The 15,843-nt window shown below is 31.5% G+C and overlaps 1 protein-coding gene across 7 annotated transcripts in view; it reads left to right on the top strand.

Annotated features, from left to right (window-relative positions):
- The first annotated feature begins 6,762 nt into the window (after window positions 1-6,762).
- br (broad-complex core protein) overlaps window positions 6,763-15,843 on the top strand; it is a 122,642-nt gene continuing 113,561 nt past the window's right edge. For 5 of the 7 annotated variants that reach the window (XM_088262527.1, XM_088262536.1, XM_088262533.1 and 2 more), the window contains exons 1-2: window positions 6,763-6,915; window positions 7,339-7,620. The gene's annotated coding sequence lies outside the window, so the exon portion shown is untranslated. Of the gene's footprint in view, window positions 6,916-6,936; window positions 7,255-7,338; window positions 7,621-15,843 lie in introns of those variants that run through there. The other 2 variants (XM_088262532.1, XM_088262528.1) reach the window with 2 other exon arrangements.

Raw genomic sequence — 15,843 nt, 5'->3', positions numbered from 1 at the left:
ATTAAAATTTAAAACTTATTCGCGAAAATTAAGAAAGATGTGATCAGATAGTTTGGACATGTTAATAGAATACGTGAAGAAATATTAGTCAAACAAATTAAATGGAATTAGAAAAAGTGGCAGATAAAGGCTTAGGAAAACTTGATCAAGTATATCAAATAGTTCGTAGTGGTCAAGTCAGGAATCAGAATAATCGACGATTGTGTATGAGGAGTTGTATGAAAGCGGAAGAGGCGAAGATAATTTACAAAGGCAGATTGGTGTGGCGTTCTTTTCTCACTTCCTGCGTTAGTTAGTTGATTGGTAATATATATTTCTGATATGTTTTCCAGGTAATGCGGACACTAAAAAGCTGAAACCGGATGTTCAAAATTATAATCAGGGTACACCAATAGTTCTCCTTATGAAGAAATCCCCATTACCGTCTGAAGAGACTGGTGAACCGTCAGATACAGCTACCTTTGATGGAATCGATCAAAAAAATATCAATGAGACTGGCAAATGTTTGGAAGTTCCTCTGAGTAATTTGAAACCTAAAGACACAATAAATGAAAAAGCGGTCGTAGAAAAAACCGTATCAACAGACTCGAGTGAAGCAGATAATGTAAAAAGTAATGTAAGAACAGAATCAAAAAATGTGGAAAGTGAAAAAATTGAAGAAGTAGAAGACACCGCTGATGAAAACGGAGAAGATGGGACAGAAGATGAAAGTATTAAAAACAGTACAAACGAACAATATGATGCTGATAATGGTACAAATGACGGCGAAGACCAAGACTCTGAGACTCAAATTGATGGCGTTCAAGATTCAAGACAGTCTGCTGCACTGAGGCAAATGAACGAAGAAGAACTGCATCCTAGGCGAACACGGGAAGCTAAGGCAATTGTAGATATAGCAAAAGTACGCGATTTTTCTGATACCGATTACTATGGAAGCGGTGATCAATTCATTTCATATCAAAAATAAAAATATTTTGCATTAAAAACAAAAAGTACTTTGATATTTTTAATGGAGATATTCTAGAACACAGGATGTTCTGGAAGTGATTAACAATATTTACACACAATTTTTGTGCAAATTTCTGTGTGTTTTTTTTTTATATTTGTGTAAACACCTTTTTACTTTCTGATACTTTTTTCAATGATCATCCTACTTTTAATTATTTATTTTATACATAAGTCATATTTTATTTTTATGTAATAACTGAGATTAACAATTTTCAATGTTACTAATAAACAATCTTCAATAATGTCAAAACATTTGTACGCAGATTCGTAATTTATATACATATATAATAAAATTATCCACTGAACGTCTTTCTGTTATTTATTTATATCCGATTTGGAGAGACGAGCGGAGGATAGAGACGAGTAGATACTGACCATAAAAGAAGCAAACCAATCATCACACAGATACCTATCTGTAGAAGAAGAAGCCATTATTTGAGAATCAAACACAAGACCTCCATAACTTTTTCAACCTACTTAGGTTGCGAGTGTTTTTGCCTAGAATTTTCACTCATGAATTACATTAAATTATAGTAACTTTAAACACAAAGAGTAAATCCACTCACGAGTAGGCATAGGCTATGAAACTTAAAAAGTTGAAGCCTGAGTAGGGTCATGATAAACGGTGTTGCATAAGCCGTAGGTAGAATTCAGAGTCACTAGGACGTTATGTAGGTAATTTAAAAAAAAAACCTACTTAGGTACCAAGAGACTACAGAGCGGATAAAACAATTGATCGATACTAAAGTTTTTGAAAAAAAAATTGTTTCACTTTTCCTCATTTGATTAGCACTCACGAAAACAGTGCTTAAACTGAGTTTTAATATATAATAATAACTTTTAATTAAATTCAACCATATATTCTTATTGCTCATTGCATTCAAATATGACATAACTTAACGTGTTGCAAATTTTCGAGAGAGTTCCTATTAACTTTTATGTAATTCGGTAGCTATGTGGACATAAATATGTGTCCTAAATGATTGCGAAATATACAAAATCACCATATGTTACATGTTTCACTTTTCCAGCAAAAGAGTAATATGTACTTACATTTTGTATACATGTTTATATAATTTAGAAAACAATATATGTCTTTTCGTAGCCATAAGTACAAAAAAATCTGAAATACGTTTTTTTAATTCGTGTTTTAATTTAAAAAATAACAAAGTTCATTATTGGTTCATTACAATGTTAGTGTCCAAAGATGATTTACGTAAATAATAATAAATAAAAACCCTTATCCGCACCCCAATGGTGCATAGGGCACTGCTTCATATAAACGCAGTGTTATCTTGATCGTTTACACATGAAGGAAAGATGATCAGCCATCCGCTTCAGGTAGCAGTCCAGGGTAATATTGAATAAATATTATAGTGAAAAAATCACTTATATTTATTTGACCCCCCCTGGGATTCGAACCCGGGACCTCCAAAATGGTAGGCGAGCATGCTGACCATTACATTACGGAGGCGGAGGTGGTTGATTTACGTACAAAGTCATTAATTATTTTAATGTTTTATTTGTTATTAAAATTTTATAATGTTCTGTGCTGAAAATTCAGTCCCTTAGAAATATGACGCTTGATGTGTCTTTTAATGTCAACACCGCAGTGAGAAAAAATGTCTCCAGTACGATGACCGCTTGCTAACAAAATTTGGTAGACTTAACCCTTTGACTCAGTTTCATTGTATTTCGTATCTATTGGCTGAATAACATCAAGGAAAAGGAAAAAATAAAGACACGTTATAAAAAATCACAAGCTTATATCTCCATTTGATCCATCAAGTACAGTTTAGGTGGGGCCTTTTGATGTGGAAACCAGCCCTACGCCATACAAAACTGCACAATTCGACTATAGCATGGATTAAATGTTTGCTTTTTTGTAGTTGTGTGGGTAGCATTTTTCTTTGCGTGTATTATTTAGTGCAGTGTCGCACAGAACATGCACCTTTTTGGCGAAATAAGTGGAGTAAACTGGTCAATGATTGCCACTCAACATGTCAAAATTTATTCACTACATCCTGAAGCAAGTCATGTGCATCAACACGTTGGTACACGTTTTAATTAAGGGCTGATTAACATACATCATGTATTTTAAGACATTAACAAAATACATTTTTATGAATAATCAAACAAAGTTTCTCACATAGTATTTAGAAATACTTCAAAAAAATATTGTATGTAATCAGTCGTTATTAATGCAGAATAGTAGTCAGCGAGTTTGGCTACAGTGCTAAAGGTCTTGGGTTTGATTCCCAAGGGCGTCAAAATCAAAAGAAGTAAATTTCATTCTAACATTTGTTTTATCTAATCATCTTTCTTTCATTGCATTTTAGGCATGTATTGTATTATTCTTTACATAAAACACGTGTATTTTATGTAAAAAATAATACAAAAATAAAACTTAACCAACAATGCACATGCAATAAGAAAGAAGTGAAGCACTTTTTACTAAGATAACAAATAATTTACAATCAAGATAACACTGCGTCGATATATTTCACTAAGCAGTGTATATCATTCGTACTCATGTATATCATAGTTTGTTTTTCATATAATAATTAAAAATATATGCAAATTCAAAAATATATACAAACATATAATAAATCAATTACGTTCACTTCCAATTTATATTACATATAATGCCCCGTTATTTTCCGTTTTTGCCTTAATAATGTTTTTTTTTTTCAAATTAACATTTTTTTCCGTTTTAATATTTTTAATTACTTCATTTCAGTTGCTCACATTTCCTTTATGTATTTAATAATTAGGATCAAATATAGCACTACTTGTATTCGATGCAGTAAAAATAAAAGATGGAATCATTTACCAATCCTGGAAAACAAATCGATACCATTTTTTTTAATCCTCTATTAAATTGACGTGTGTTTTGATTTGTGGTGTTTAAAAAGGTATTCAAACCACCATTTACTAACGACACAGCTGTTTTTTTCAGGGTATTTGGTTTAAAATGTTGTTTTTTTTTACTGCGAATTACTGCCCGTTCACTCTTGTTGCTAATACAAAAATTATGATGCATGTCAAAGACTAAATATGTATTTTTATGATGGTACAAACAACGTACGAGCACTACACTATAATACAAGTCATTGCTCTACGGTTATGACGATTGTTAAATTGGTTGTCATCGATTTTAAGAAGGGCATTAACACAAAATGCTCAGATGAATGACACTGGAAATAAGCAACGTTTGCTGGTACAAGGAAAACTCTACTAAAGAAAATTGCCCACAAATATTTGTAAATTTAATGAAAAAAACTCGAAATAAAACTTAAGTATCTTAAAATGAAGCATTTTATTAAATATTATATTTAAATAATAAAGAAGTAAGATAACACATTTTTTTCAGTATTTTTTTTATTAAATATCTTGAATATAATATTTGTTTCGTCCACCTCTGTAGTGGAATGGTAAGCCCATTTGGCTACCTTATTAGATTCGCGGGTTCGATTCCTATGTTAATCTAAATATATAAAACTAACCATCACGCCGCTTCTCCGCAGGAGTATGCAGAGAGAATAGAACGCCACTCCAATTTGCCTTTACAAACAATCTTCGTCTCTTCCACATTCATGTATCTCCTCATTCATATATACCCACCGATGATTTTGACTCCTGACTTGCCACATTTAAGTATTTGAAATACTTGATCATACCAACTTTTCCTCGGTCTGTCTCTTCTTCTTTTACAAACCATATTCACCTCATAAATATTTCATGTTACAACAAATATTTTAATTTTGGTTTTACGTGGTAAAAACCTCATTTTTCAAAAATCTATTGTGACAAGTTTTTCAATAGATATTAAAAAAGAATAGTTTTTACCAAGTAGAATTTAAATATGTATGAATATTATTACCACAAAGTAACTGCCGAGTCAATGAATAAAATCTACAAATATTGTTCATAACAGAAATGTGTCTCCTGAAAACGTATTTCACTGAAAGAGGTACTTATATAAGATTGACATCACACAAGGTTTTACACTAAATCTATGGTTAACGCAGAAATTAGCATACTGTTGTGTCTATGGTAATTTTGTTTACTGCGAATGCTGCAATATAGAAAGCCGTGATATTTTTATTTGACTCTTGGTTCTATCAATCATAGTGACAGTAGTTGACATGCACTCGTTAATTTAGGCCTACCCTGCACTAGTGTGTGCAGGCGAGTGCATTGTGCACACACGCACACAAGCGCAACCACGTAGGGGGGTTTGTGTGCGCCATGGGTATGTGATGGTGTGCGTATCACCGAACTTTGGCAAGTACTATGGTATGCTGTAGAACGAATACTTTGAACAGGAATCGTAGGGCGGTACAATCGGGCAATACCTCAAAATTTTAAATTAGCTAATAAACGGTAGTAAAAATATTATTTCTTAAAATGCCTCTTTCAAATTTAAAGATGTTTGTTGGCATATAGAAATCATATTTTTGTCGACATATAGAAATCACATGAAAGAAAAACGTATTCATTTAAGGAAATTTTTATGTTTTCTAAGCTCGAAATCTTTCAAATCTTTTTAAAAACCGTCACAATTGACCATTAAATACCGGCAAAGGAAGACATTTTGTTTTCAAAAGTATAACTTTCTTATTTTCACTTATAAGAATACACCCTTTATATGTAAAAAAAAATACTTGGTAAAATAGGGACCAATAATTTTGGCGACCATCAGCTGTCTTTTAGAATAGTGAAAGAAAAGTTTAAAAATATTTTTTTACGAATATGAACATAATAAGCACGCTCTGCTCGATATCGAGACTGCATCCATTGATTTTTTTACACAAAGTATACCTTTTTCTAAAAATAACTAATAATTCTGTTCATAAAGTCTGCTGATCAAATTATTTTTATTTTGTGTAACTTGGTTAACAAATAAATTTAAGCAGTCTTTAAAATTTGGTTATGTTTTGAATGTATATTTTTTTGAGCCATTTATATATTTCTCAAGTATATATTTTATTTTAAATTCAGTATCCGTTTACCCTTTATTCTATTCATGAATAACAACCACACTACTCAAATTTCGTAACATGAAATGTCACTACTCAAATTTCGGAATGGTGAATGTAACACTGTATAAAGTTATCATTTAAACCAGCCTATGACAAATCGTAAGCTCTGTAAATACCCAAACATCCGTATTTTTCTTTATCTTTATTGATAGATTTATATTATCCACTGACACTTCGTGATGGAATTGCATTTTTAATATATTATTAGATTAAAACCAACATTTTTAGCTTTTCCACTTTATTTTTATTTGACCAGCGACCGGGTTTCTTCGTTACCGACATTATCAGACTGGTGATGTCCAGTCTGATGATGTCGGTAACAAAGAAACCCGGTCGCTGGTCAAATAAAAATAAAGTGGAAAAGCTAAAAATATTGGTTTTAATCTTATAATATATTATCTTTATTGAGATGACAAAACGTTTATTTATTGTTAAACGTTTTTAATTGTTATTTTTGTGTCTAGCAGGGTAGTAAAGGGATGGGGTCAAGTATGAGGGATGCCGTAAGAATTAGTATGCAGAAGACAAGTCTTTATGTGCTCCCCCTGGAAATTGAGCTGTGGCAGTATTCGCTCGCTAGCGCCGGACTAAGCCATGCACTTTAATGGCTCGCTCGTTTTTCGGTGGTGGGTTAGCGAACAATTCTTGCAGACCGCGCGCCCCGCCGCTTTCCCGCCGTCCGCGGTCGCCATCTTGTTTTTTTTCATCCTCCATTATTTTTTAGCGGCAAGTGAGAGCGCTGCTAGGGCGGTATGTACATAGATGCGTCTGGCCAGGTACACGAGATGTGAGGAATATTTCGGCAAACGGTCCTCCGGTTCGGCGAGCGCGCTCAGTACGTGGCGGGCCGACAATCATTCTGGTTAGATTTTTTGACTAGCGACAGCCACTCTTTGACTATCCCCCGGATGCGCGCGCAACGGGCGGGGGCGCGATATTTTTGACTTTCCAATTTCAAATTCAACTCGCAAATACTCAAATTTAGAACATTTTAATTTTTTCTTTTCGTCTTTTATTTAAAACATCAAATTTCGAACGTTTTACAATACGAAACTAATTTTTATACTAAAATAGAACGCGATTTATTTTAACATTTAAAAAACTTTTTTTACTAAATATCAAATTTCAAACGTTTTAGAAAAATTAAAATCATTATTTAACCAAAAATAAACGCGAATTTTTTAACATTACATAAACAAACGTTAGCTTTTTCTCAATATATTCAAATAATTTTCAAATCTATTCAATAGTATTTTTCACTAATTTTCGTTACAAAATTTTTCAGATGCGGCGTTATTTTTGGATTATTTTTTAAAAGATTCCAACGCATTCCGTATCCAGCCGAGAGATGACACAAAACGGATCTCTCACGATGAGCCACCACCAAATTTGCTTCTCTCTAAACTTTCTCCTGCCGCCAGCTTGATAAGTGCAATAATAAACATGAACAAATTGTGAAGTTTTATATTTTATTGTTTTAATATAACAAAGACATTTTTCATATACCATTTTACATACATAAACTGTGCGCTGTTTTAGTGTTTTGTTCCCGGTATCCAGAAAATCGGTAAGTGCCCTTAAAATTTAAAATTTACAATTTTTGTTCGACTTTCTCCAGAAGTATTTACTTCAAATCACATCTTTCGGCCTTCTTAATTTGTTTTCCTTTTAATGCCAACGTAGCTACATTAATTTTCTTTTTAAATTTCAAATTCATAGATACTTCAAATGATCTTTTTCGTCCTTTTTAATTCATTTTATTTTTAATGTAAACGTAGCTATAATATTTTTCATTTTAAAATTCGAATTCATACATACTTCAAATTATCTTTTTCGGCCTTTTTAATTCATTCTATTTTTGATATAAACGTAGCCATAATATTTTTCATTTTAAAATTCGAATTCATACATACTTCAAATTATATCTTTCGGCCTTTTTAAATTTGTTCCACTTTTAATAATAATTTTCATTTTGAATTACAAATTCATAGATAAAATTATTTATATGCTTTTCTTTTCTGCATATTTCAAATTCGTTCTTCTTTAAAAGTAATTGTATTTAATCCTAGCCGTAATGATTCAAATTCCAATTTCGAATAAAATTTCAAATGCGCGTTGCAAATTAGTGTATTCAATTCAATATTTGAATAAAGCAAAACACGCGCGTTGAATTTGTTCTGCTTTAAATAAAGAATAGTAAAGTAGCGTAGCGCTTTTCACGACGCTGACGGCTAGACTGGCTCTACGAGTGCTCTTCTCGCCTACTGTGTAGTACCTACCGACACCCACAACCCGAACTAGCCAAGTCCTCGCGATAGGGGAACAGCAGAGCTTTTACTAGAAGGTGGCGGGCGTATTCACTATTCAGCGCACTCTAGCCTCTAGTCGATGTACCCGGCTAGGTACGTTCATGAAAATTCAACAGGTCTCCGCCGACTCGATACAAAGGCGAGCTGTCGAGTACCTTACCCGTGAAGGATTTTATTTTAAATATAGTTTATTTGCTATCGAGCAAATTTTCACATAAATTTGAAAGATAATTTTTTAAATAAAAAAAATGATATTTTAATCAAAGTAATTCCTTGTTTCATTTTGAATATTGACATTTTTTTATCAATGTGTTCAAATAATGTGTTTCATATAATATTTTGCTAAACATGCGCATAATGTGTTCAAATAAAACATTTTAAAACATATAATTAAATAGCAACTTTGTACAGTAGTATTTTCCACTTTTATTTCATTTAACTAGTGGTCCAGTTTCGTTGTTACCGACATCGATAGATTGGTGTCATTATGACCAGTCTGATGATGTCCGGTCATTCGACAAAAAAAAAGTGGTTAAAAACATATAAGTTGTTGTTTCATTATATAAAATGCAGTTTCACAAAGTAATATGAGTACAAAACGAAAATCTTATGTGATACATATTATTATAACATGTTTGCAATGAATTTTATTTGTATTTTTAAGTAAGAATAGGTAATTACCATTACCCACAAAGTATTTTTTTATGTGAACCTACCATAAGTACGTAAATATATGAAGAAAAAAATTGTTTTATCTGGAATATAAAAACAAATACTTTTCAGTTACTGAAAAAATAAGAAGTCTTAAGAATTTGCTTGTCGAATAACGCTTAAAAATAAATAAAATGTCATTTAAATACTTATTTCACTGAAGTCTTTATAAATTATCTGTTCCATAAGATGAAATCTCTGAAAGTCTTAATCCAATATTTCTCCTCTAACGGTGTTAGGTTAGACGCAATTTTAAACTATGCCTTTTATCAATTTTATGCTAAAAAAACTTTAAGGTATTAAATTTACGATTCTCCTTTTTTAACATAACATCCTTTGCCTTCTTGTATCAAATCAAGCAAATATCTCTAAATGTAAAGCAGTAGTATAGATGTAAAACGTAATCATTTAAATGCTAGCCTGACTTTGGCCAAATCTCGTTTTGAAATATTTGTATTGTATCGTTACATAGAAATCGTGTCCCGTGGGTAACACAATCAAATGCGAGTGTTTTTATTATTTGTTTCACGTTCTATGCAGTTGCATTGTGCAAGTTAAAATGCAATCGCCGTCTGGAAATGCAACACCCAAACTGTTCAATTCAAGGTGGATAATCTAAACAATGCGTTTTCGACGACACGTACGAATATAAATTAAATCGCCAAAGATATTAAAATCCTTGCACGAAACTTGATGAACTTTGTGACTTTGGATGACCAGTATTCGAGTTAAAGTCAACAAATTTAGATTTCGCAGTATTGTATTTATCTTAAAAATCTCGATCACATAGTTTGAAATATATATCGTTTAAATTAGAGTATAAAGTAAAGATTTTTGTAAGTTTTCTTCGTTTTTTTTCATCCTTGCTTTATAAAGGCATTTAAAAAAATACATAATTGTGCTCTTCTTCTTTTGTGCATTAATTCTGTTGGTATTATACTTTGTAAATTTATAAATACTTTTCGAAGGCGTCAATTTTTATCGATTAAAGTAGTTTTGTCCGCCTTAAATAAATAATAATTTAAAGTTGTTTTGTCCGCCTCCGTAGTGTAATGGTCAGCACGCTCGGCTACCGTTCTGGAGGTCCCTTTAAAGCTATCAAAGCTCACTTTTTTACAAAATATTGTTGTATCCTAAGGATAATCTCTGCAAGGGTAGTCAAAAACGTTTGGAAGAGAAAATATGTTTGATACATAATTTATATTATAAATATCATTTCTTTTGACATAAAAATGTAGAAACATATATATTTTTCTTTAGTGATATTAGTTTAATAAGTTTAATATATATAAAGTTATTTTAATTTTATAGTTTTAAAAAAAAACTGCTAAGAATAACATGTGGATTTACCTATGTAAATTACAAAAATAATACTACCAATAAACTATTGGAGTGTATGAAAATTATTCAATTACTATATAAATAAAAATAAATCCCCTATCCGCACCCCAATGATGCAAAGGGCACTGCGTCATATAAACGCAGTGTTATCTTGATCGTTTACACATGAAGGAAAGGTGATCAGCCCTCCGCTTCAGGTACCAGTCCAGGGTAATAATTTTGAATAAATATAACAGTGAAAAAATCACTCATATTTATTTTACCCCCCCTGGCAATCGAACCCGGGTCCTCCAGAACTGTGGCCAAGCGTGCTGACCATTACACTACGGAGGCGGACAAACAAACAGTAGAACTAACAGTAAAAAAAATATTTTATTTTTACTCTTTGCTCCTGGATTGCCTCTAGAATTAGCAGATATGAAACAACAATCAATGGGAAATATTTTGAGTGTGTACAAATCTTCATTCACAAATCCACAAGGGAGATGTTTACAATATGAGATATCAATTTATTGATATATCAACAAAGATAACTTACTTATAACTCTTATCCGCGCCCAATGGCGCATAGGGCACTGCATCGAATGGACGCAGTGTTTTCTTGATCATTACTTACATGAAGGCAAGGTGATCACTCTTGCGCTTCAGGAACCAGTCTAGGGTAATATCAAATAAACATTACAGTGTAAAATCAGTAATATTTATCTTACTGATTTTATATATCTATTAACAAAGATAAAGATGAAAATTAATGTTTGAGTATTTACAGGGCTTTTGATCGGGCATAGGCTGGTTCAAATGATAATTCTTTAACTCCTATGATTGGCAAACACGCTTCTAAAATTTCAAAAGTTGTATTTTTCCTTCAATCAACACCTTCTTTCACAAACTAGCTTTTGGCGCCATCTATTATAACTGAATTTTTTTTTTAAATTCCTTTCATTGAATTTTAAAAAAAGTATAAATTATCATTTTATAATTATTTTAAATTAATTATTAGAACGATTTTTTGCCATCAACATTTTAAATTGAAATAACAAATTCGTAAATTAATTATATTAGATCGTTATTCTGTCATCGTATCTAACGCGTTCAAAGGCATATCTAATTTAGCTAGAAACCTGTTTTTTGCATATTAATTTTCACCTCTAGATAGTCAACTTGGACTTTACTCGTATCTGGTCAATTAAAAAAACGTATATACAAAGTATGTATTCTTCAATGTCATATCATCCATTTTTAACTCGTCTAGGATGATAAAACATGTTTTAATTTTTTTTTAATTTATGCATATTTGTAAAATTTTAAATTACAAGAAAATACCCCATTATTGTTTCAACATAAAAAAAAATAAATGAAAAATCTTATTCTTAAAACACAAAATAAAAATAAAAACTTGGGTAACAGTACGGCTGTCCAAACTTAAAACACAGTAAGGGACATTTTTTTGTAGTACGTTTTTTCGCATTTTTGGACCAAGTAGAGTCTATTTAGGCAAAAAATGCAAAAAAACGTACTACAAAAAAAATGTCCTTTATTGTGTTTTGAGTTTGGACAGCTGAGTAGTATATACAACATAAATTGCGACTGTAGGAGTTCTTTCATTGGTATGACTTTCCGAAAATTCAAAACAAGAAGCAGCTAATATGAATCGAGTAATCATATTTTTTATAGTTCTTTAACTATTAAATTGAAGACAATCCTATTTTTAACAACAACCTCAAAATTCTAAAATGGATTTTTTTACAAAATCATGAATTGATATTTTTTGAACAATAGAATTTTAAAATAAAACTACAATTTACAATAGTACAATGACTAAAACTATCCCTTATGTTCATATTGTGACTGATACATAATTTATTTGCTGTTTACAGCTTCCATCCCGTTTTCATCCTTCAAACGTCCCAAGTTAACATACGGTTTTTGATAATGATGCTGAATGCACCAAAACACGTGTCACAATAAATTTTAAGAATTTGTGGTAATTCCAAGTATAATTAAATAAAACAAAAATACATTTTGTTAAAATCATTTTATTAATTTTGTCCGCCTCCGTAGTGTAATGGTCAGCACGCTCGGCTACCGTTCTGGAGGTCCCGGGTTCGATTCCCAGGGGGAGTCAAATAAATATAAGTGATTTTTTCACAATAATATTTATTCAATATTACCCTGGACTGGTACTTGAAGCGGAGGGCTGATCACTTTTCCTTCATGTGTAAAAGGATCAAGATAACACTGCGTTCATATGAAGCAGTGCCTTATGCACCATTGGGGTGCGGATAAGGGTTTTATTATTATTTTTATTATTTAAAATCATAAAAATTTAAATAAAGCTTTACTTTGGAACTACAATTTTTACGTTTTTTTCTTTCGTGTTGATTTTTGTCGATACTGCCATTTTAAAGAAATTCCTGAAATTGCGGAATTTTCATACATTTTATTTTTTAATGTTGCAGTCTGATTTATTTTGAAGAAAACGAAATTTTTCTAAGCACCAAACTTGATTAAACGTTTCAAAATATAAACGTCCTAAAAAATCGTATAAAACCTCATTCTTTTACGTTTTTTCTTATAAAACAGAATTAGGAACAAGTTTATTTATGGTATTAAAAAACACATCACGGTTATGGCCCATTAAGTTATAGGTTAAGTACATATGAATGCACAACTTTCGAACGGCTCAAAGCTGCAAACTTTCAAAATGCCAAATCCTTGAATATGTACGAGCAAACAGAAATTTGCATTATATAAAAATGACGCATGCATTTTTGTGCAATTTTCGAGAAGCGGCACAAATCTTGCAAAGGATGAAAAGATTGCAAAACAAAACAAAGTACTTTGAGTGAAAAACAAAACAACAAACGAACTGTAAGTGAAAACGTTTAAACAGTTGAACAATCAGGTTCTTGAATATGTGTACTTATATGAGCGATTATGTTTTACCGTAAACCATATACAGGCATATGTTGTAAGGTCTTCAGCCCGATGAAAGGTTGAATCCTTAAAATTATGTTTCGTTAAAAAAACATTATATTTTTAAGAATATATAAAAAATATAATCACTTTTTGACATCTTAACATGAATGAACATGGAAGTAAAAGTGTTTACAGAGATTGTGATCTGTCATAGGCTGGTTAAGTGATCACTTTACACACGTGCAAAATTCACTTATCTACCCATGATTGACCACACTACTCCCATAGTCTTCTTTCACCCTTTATTTGATATTACATAATTTATATTATGTTCATTAGAAAATAAAATAAAATAAAAAATTAAGAGGATAAGGAAATTAGGGTATTTACTGGGCTTGTAACCTGTCATAAGCTAGTTGCGCGTAAATAAAATGACTTCCATATTCACATACAACATTCATCATTCTACCCGTAATTGACCACCAAACTACTCAAATTCGGAACTCCTAGATATATTACTCAATCCCGTGATACAGTACATATGAGTTCACAACAGCCATCTACATTGGATTGAGAAAAGATTTTATATTTACTCCCCCACATTGCATTGCAAGGCCAACCCCAAGGTGGACGACGCTCGGGCAGACCACCAAAAAGATGGATTGATGAATGGGAATCGACATCGAAGGAGGCTAATCCCTCTTATAAACAGGCCTCAAGCCCTACTCCAAGAAAAAGAAGAAGACTTAAACCAGTATGTGACAGGTTGTAAGCTCTGTAAATACCCAGACTTTCTTATTCTTATTCATTTGGCTGAAATATCCGTATATTAATTTTGTTATATCTACAGAAGTAGTAAAAAACTTATTTGTTCTTCGTGTTTTTCTACATTGAAGGATTATCATGTCTGATTCCTGTTTATTATTGCAGACGTTTCATACATCGTTCACTCCTTTCAAGAACGTCATAAATCAAAATACTTGATTTTTCAGGAGAACGATTTAAAGTTTAAAAATATAACACAATGTATTAAAAATAAATATCAAGCCACTTATTGATTTTTTTACTGTGCAACAGATCTTTTTAGTTAAACCTGAAGGTTTTTTCTACATTTGAAAAATAATTAATTTTTTTTTAAAATAAATAAAAAAAATACATTTTCTTCAAAATGCAAAATCAACATTTTTTCCCCTGTACCGGGTAAATATTAAGTTTAAAATATGCCTCTTTTGCTGGGATATAGTACATTTTCTGGGCATTTCGAAAACATGCACAACTGAAAATTGACGTTCTTGAAAGGAGTGAGCAACATGTATCACGTGTTTCATAAATATGTTAGGTGACGCTAAGTTAATGATTAAGGCATAAAGCCATGCGACGGATTTCTAACGTAATTATAATTCATGTCAGGGTGATATTTGAATGAACAAACAATATTCAAATCGTGTTTGAAATCGCAGGAAAAGGACAATAGACGAGTCCTGATTATTTTTAGTTATCCTTATGTATTGTTGTTGTTGCTTTGGTCCCAAAACAGTCGTAGATTAATTGGTATTCAGTGCATTGCTCATTTTCGTCGAAATAACAAGCTACACTTGTATAATAAAGGTCAAATTTGTAGTACCAAAAGAGAATCTTAATTCCGACAGGCGAAATCCATTTCTATAAAAGATAAAAGATGTATTAAATTTATTATTAATGGAGATTTCGCTTTGTGGAATAAAACAAAAACTTTGTATTTTTTAGAAAAAAAAACTAAGTAGTTGTTATTTTATTCTACAATATAAAATGCAGCTCCACCAAAAAATGTCAGTATAATACTTAAATCTGATTTCTGTTTAAGCTAAATATAAAATGCAAATTGAATCTACTTTAAATTATGTAAAGGAAATCGTTACTAAGCACATGTTCCTTTTACCAGAAATTCTTACTACAGTTCTATGTCAGTACTTACTAATCAACACGCCGCTTTCCCTCAGGGGTAGGCAGAGAGAATAGAACACCACACAATTCTGCCTCTGCAAATATTCTTCACCGCTGATTGTCCCGAATGCTAACCTGATCACATTCAAGTATTAATAACACTTGATCATGCCCAGTTTTCCTCGGTCCTTCTTTTGCTTCTATTACATTCCACATTCACCTTGAAATTTGTTCAACTATCCTTTCTGCACTCATAAAAAAGTTTCTTGATTTAGTAAAATTAAAATGAAGAATTTAATATACGTGAAGGATGTCGTTACGAAGTTTTATCTCACATGTTTATTTTAGCATAAATTCATTTCTTATGTATAAGTATATACTTTCGTAGCGTAGTGGTAAGCACATAAATAGGCTACCCAGATTCAAAACCCAGAAGACTCAAAATCGATGTGTTCTTTCTCTGAAATATTTATTAAATATAACCCTGGACAACCTATCCTCAGGCGTTAAAAATTAGCATTAAAACTTTGGCAAATGAATAACATAAAATTATTGTAAATTTTAACATATTTAGTAAATCCACTCAC

Source organism: Brachycentrus maculatus, unplaced genomic scaffold (genome assembly GCF_059751285.1).
Source record: "Brachycentrus maculatus isolate JH-2025_06_01 unplaced genomic scaffold, ASM5975128v1 h1tg000180l, whole genome shotgun sequence".
Taxonomy (NCBI): domain Eukaryota; kingdom Metazoa; phylum Arthropoda; class Insecta; order Trichoptera; family Brachycentridae; genus Brachycentrus; species Brachycentrus maculatus.
This window is presented reverse-complemented; position numbering and strand designations above follow the sequence as displayed.